Below are 5,477 nucleotides of genomic sequence, written 5' to 3' on the forward strand. Positions count from 1 at the left end.
TCCCACCATATTCATGGGTTGTGTTTGTTTGTTGTGTTTTTTCATGTGCTTTGTTTGTTTCTGGTGTTGCCCAACTGTATATGGGATCTTAGTTCCCCAGAAATAAAGTGAAAGTGAAGTCGCTCAGTCATGTCCGACTCTTTTCGACCCCATGGACTGTACCTTCCAGGCTCCTCCATCCATGGGATTTTCCAGGCAAGATTACTGGAGTGGGTTGCCATTGCCTTCTCCAGGGGAACTTCCCAACCCAGGGATTGAACCTGGGTCTCCTGCATTGCAGGCAGACTCTTTACCATCTGAGCCACAAAGGGCCTTCAAGGATCAAACCCTCACCCCCTGCATTGGAAGCATGAAGTCCTAACCACTTACCAGGAAAGTTCCTGTTTTTTTTGGGGGGAGGTGGGGTTTGGCCACACCATGTAGCTTGTGGGCTCTCAGTTCCCCAACCAGGAATTGAGTCCGTGCCCCTTGCAGTGGATGGATAGAGTCCTAACTACTATATTGCTAGACAATTCCCATCATTGCCATATTGGATAAGTACTCGGTTTCTTTAGAAAGTATAAAATCTCAATTTTTAAAAAGCAAGAGTCTCTTGGACTACAAGGAGATCAAACCAGTCAATCCTAAAGAAAATCAGCGCTGAACATTCAGGGAGAGCCTACTATTTACCAGGCTTGTAGTATCATGAATTTGTAATAATGACATCAGGTAGAGGTAGATCTTGATCTTGGTTTTACTCCTCTCCAGATGAGTTAACTTAAACAAGGAACCGGGCCTCTGCAGGCCTTGATTTAATCTCTGTCAGTGGATGTGAAGATATTGTATGCCACGTGGGACTGTTGTAGTGATGGGATGAGCTGACAGAAATCAAGCACTCAGCACACTGCCCATCACATGTAGGTGCCCAAGGAAATTCAACATTATTACTAATATTGTTAGTTAAGTGGGGGAGACAGATCCACTTACAAGCTGTAATGCTTCATAGCTTGGAGGAGGGAAGGACAGAGAGGGATCAAGACAGCTTCATACCACCCCTAGACTCTCCAAAATCTAAATGTCCACCAGACTGCAGTCCCTCTGTGTAATGGATACTACTCAGCAATGAAATGGAATAAACTACAGATATACACAGTAGTGGGCTTCCCAGGTGGGTCAGTGGGTAAAGAATCCACCTGCAATGCAAGAGACACAGGTGATGTTGGTTCAATCCCTTGGTTGGGAAGATCCTCTGGAGGAGGACATGGCAACCCACTCCAGTATTCTTGCCTGGAGAATTCCATGGACAGAGGAGCCTGGTGGAGCACAGTTCTTGGGGTCACAAAGAGGCAGACAGGACTGAAGTGACTGAGCACATACGCATACACAATAGCGTGGACCAGGCTCAGAAAGTTTATGCTGAGTGAAAGAATACAGACATGGAAACAAAGACTGTATGCTGTTTGTATGATGTACAAAATGGCAGAAGCCAGATCAACAGATGCCCCTGGCAGAGGCAAGAGTATGGTGGAGGGACAGGATGGGGAGACCACGCTCTGTGGATTGATTAGGGTGCATGCGGCTGACAGAAGTCATCAACTTTTAATACCTGTGCATTTTACACTATGTTATTATACCTCAGTGGGGGAAATGTAAATGAAAAAGGGGCTTCACAGAGAAGGTAGCCTCTGACTCTAGTCAGGGGAGATGAGTCAGAGTTCAGCCAGATGGACAGGATGGGCAAAGGCATGAAGGCAAGAGAGCATTAGGCAGGTGGGCAGTTATGAGGAAGCACGCAACTGAAATGAGCAGACTTCAACTCGGAACCAGCAGGGAACACTGAAGAAAGACGTGGTGTGGACTGTATGTCAAAGAATAACTGGTTTTCCTGTGGTCAGTGACTTGCAGGGGAGTAGCACAGAACAGTCTGTCCAAGAGTGATGCCGGCTAGAATTCAGGCAGTGACCAGTCAGAGGTCCAGGTCGCGGAATGGACCAAGGCAGTTGCATAGATGCAAAGAAATGATTGAGATGGAGGGTGCAGTTTGGTTGCCAGTTGTATAGAGAAGTTGAAGAATGAGAACGAGTTGATGGTGATGCGGAATTTTCAAGGTTAGTGGGGGCTGGTGTATTCTTGCCACCTTTTCTTAATATCTTTTGCTTATGTTAGGTCCATACCATTTCTGTCCTTTATTGTCCCCATCTTTGCATGAAATGTTCCCTTGATATCTCTAATTTTCTTGAAGAGACCTCTGGTCTTTCCCATTCTACTGTTTTCCTCTATTTCTTTGCGTTGGTCACCGAGGAAGGCTTTCTTAACTCTCCTTTATATTCTTTGGAACTCTCCATTCAGATAGGTATATCTTTCCTTTTCTCCTTTGCCTTTCACTTCTCTTCTTTTCACAGCTATTTGTAAGGCCTCCTCAGACAATCATTTTGCCTTTTTGCATTTCTTTTTCTTGGGGATGGTCTTGATCCCTGCCTCCTATACGATGTCATAAACCTCTGTCCATAGTTCTTCAGGCACTCTATCAGATCGAATCCCTTGAATCTATTTGTCACTTCCACTGTATAATCCTACAGGATTTGATTTAGGTTATACCTGAATGGTCTAGTGGTTTTCCCTAATTTCATCGATTTAAGTAGGAATTTGGCAATGAGGAGTTCATGATCTGAGCCACAGTCAGCTCCTAGTCTTGTTTTTGCTGACTGTATAGAGCTTCTCCATCTTTGCATGCAAAGAATATAATCAATCTGATTTTGGTATTGACCATCTGATGATATCCATGTATAGAGTCTTCTCTTGTATTGTTGGAAGAGGGTGTTTGCTATGACCAGACAGAAATGGTATGGACCTAACAGAAGCAGAAGATATTAAGAAGAGTGGCAAGAATACACAGAAGAACTATACAAAAAAGATCTTCATGACCCAGATAATCACGATGGTGTGATCACTTACCTAGAGCCAGACATCCTGGAATGCGAAGTTAAGTGCGCCTTGGGAAGCTTCACTACTAACAAAGCTAGTGGAGGTGATGGAATTCCAGTTGAACTATTCCAAATCCTAAAAGATGATGCTGTGAAAGTGCTGCACTCAATATGCCAGCAAATTTGGAAAACTTAGCAGTGACCACAGGACTGGAAAGGTCAGTTTTCATTCCAATCTCAAAGAAAGGCAATGCCACAGAATGCTCAAACTACCACACAATTGCACTCATCTCACGTGCTAGCAAAGTAGTGCTCAAAATTCTCCAAGCCAGGCTTCAACAGTACGTGAACCATGAACTTCCAGATGTTCAAGCTGAATTTAGAAAAGGCAGTGGAAACAGAGATCAAACTGCCAACATCCACTGGATCATTGAAAAAGCAAGAGAGTTCCAGAAAAACATCTATTTCTGCTTTATTGACTATGCTAAAGCCTTTGACTGTGTGGATCACAACAAACTGTGGGAAATTCTGAAAGAGATGGGACTACCAGACCACCTTACCTGCCTCCTGAGAAATCTGTATGCAGGTCAGGAAGCAACACTTAGAACTGGACATGGAACAACAGACTGGTATTGTCACCCTGCTTATTTAACTTATATGCAGAGTACATCATGAGAAATGCTGGGCTGGAAGAAGCACAAGCTGGTATTGAGATTGCCGGGAGAAATATCAATAACCTCAATATGCAGATGAAACCACCCTTATGGCAGAAAGCGAAGAACTAAAGAGCCTCTTGATGAAAGTGAAAGAGGAGAGTGAAAAAGTTGGCTTAAAACTCAACATTCAGAAAACTAAGATCATGGCATCTGGTCCCATCACTTCATGGCAAATAGATGGGAAAACAGTGGAAACAGTGACAGACTTTATTTTGGGGGGCTCCAAAATCACTGCAGATGGTGACTGCAGCCATGAAATTAAAAGCCACTTGCTCCTTGGAAGAAAAGTTATGACCAACCTAGACAGCATATTAAAAAGCAGAGACATTATTTGCAACGAAGGTCCATCTAGTCAAAGCTTTGGTTTTTCCAGTAGTCATGTATGGATGTGAGAGTTGGACCATAAACAAAGCTGAGCACTGAAGAATTGGTACTTTTGAACTGTGGTGTTGGAAAAGACTCTTGTGAGTCCCTTGGACTGCAAGGAGATCCAACCAGTCCATCCTAAAGGAAATCAGTCCTGAATATTCATTGAAAGGACTGATGTTGAAGCTGAAACTCCAATACTTTGGCCACCTGATGTGAAGAACTGACTCATTTGAGAGACCCTGATGCTGGGAAAGATTGAAGGCAGGAGGAGAAGGGGACGACAGAGAATGAGATGGTTGGATGGCATCACCGATTCAATGGACGTTAGTTTGAGTATACTCTGGGAGTTGGTGATGGACAGGGAGGCCTAGTGTGCTGCAGTCCATGGGGTTTCAAAGAGTCAGACTCGACTGAGCAACTGATCTGAACTGGGGAATGGTGGATTCATTAACCAAAGGTAAAAATAATAGTGCTATATGTAGAGGAGAGAGTTTGAGGAGATCGTGAGAACAAAAGAGATGGTCTAGTTTAGGGGGGTATTTTAAAGTAAAAAGCAGAGAATTAGAGCAGAATTTTGAAAGATGAAACTCTTAACAATAATAAAGAAAATTGGAAGAGAGTCACAGAAGTCAAAGACTCTTAAAGTGGCAAATCAAATAATTTGTAGGGAGATCAAATAATTTGATTACAAAAAAGAGACCGTTGGATTTGGCATTTTAAAAGACACAGATGAGATGAATAAAACTGATGAACTCCTAGCCAAACTTATCAAGCAAAAAGAAAAGGAGAGTAGACTTACTACCAATAGCAGGATTGAAAGAAGTGATATTAGTACAGATCCTACAGACATTGAGGGGCTTCCCTGATAGCTCAGTTGGTAAAGAATCTGCCTGCAGTGCAGGAGACCTGGGTTCGATCCCTGGGTTGGGAAGATCCCCTGGAGAAGGGAGAGGCCACCCACACCAGTATTCTGGCCTAGAGAATTCCATGGACTGTAGAGTCCGTGGGGGTAGCAAAGAGTCAGACACAACTGAGTAACTTTAACTTTTCACTGTAAACTTCATTTTACAGACACTGAAAAGATTCAATTCTATAAATTCAACAATTTAGATAAAATGCTTATCTGAATTGTTTAGATAAATATAATCATCTAAAATGTTTCCTATTCCCTGAAAAACACAAACTACCTACACTCATTGTAAAGACGGTAATAATTGAATAATTCTATATCCATTAAAGAAATGTCAGCTGATGGACGAAATGCACAAGGCAGGATGTGGGGAAGGGCTCAGGGCTTCCATGCCTCTTCCAGTCTCCCCAAACCTCCACACTCTGAATTCTCTTAAAATGTATACGAAAAGTATATGGAATTTGGATTGTGCAAATTGTTATTTCCTTGGGGAATTTTAAAGCTTATGTTTTTTTGACATAGATATTCATCAAGACGTTATTATAATATAGAAATTATATATATATAATTTATATATAT

At 42.4% G+C, this 5,477-nt stretch overlaps 1 protein-coding gene across 1 annotated transcript in view; it reads left to right on the top strand.

The window, feature by feature from the left end:
- CFAP61 (cilia and flagella associated protein 61) overlaps positions 1-5,477 on the top strand; it is a 250,115-nt gene that overhangs the window by 19,044 nt on the left and 225,594 nt on the right. The gene's annotated exons all lie outside the window — the stretch shown is intronic.

The sequence above is a fragment of the Bison bison genome, unplaced genomic scaffold (assembly GCF_000754665.1).
Source record: "Bison bison bison isolate TAMUID 2011002044 unplaced genomic scaffold, Bison_UMD1.0 scf7180017864063, whole genome shotgun sequence".
NCBI classification, from domain to species: domain Eukaryota; kingdom Metazoa; phylum Chordata; class Mammalia; order Artiodactyla; family Bovidae; genus Bison; species Bison bison.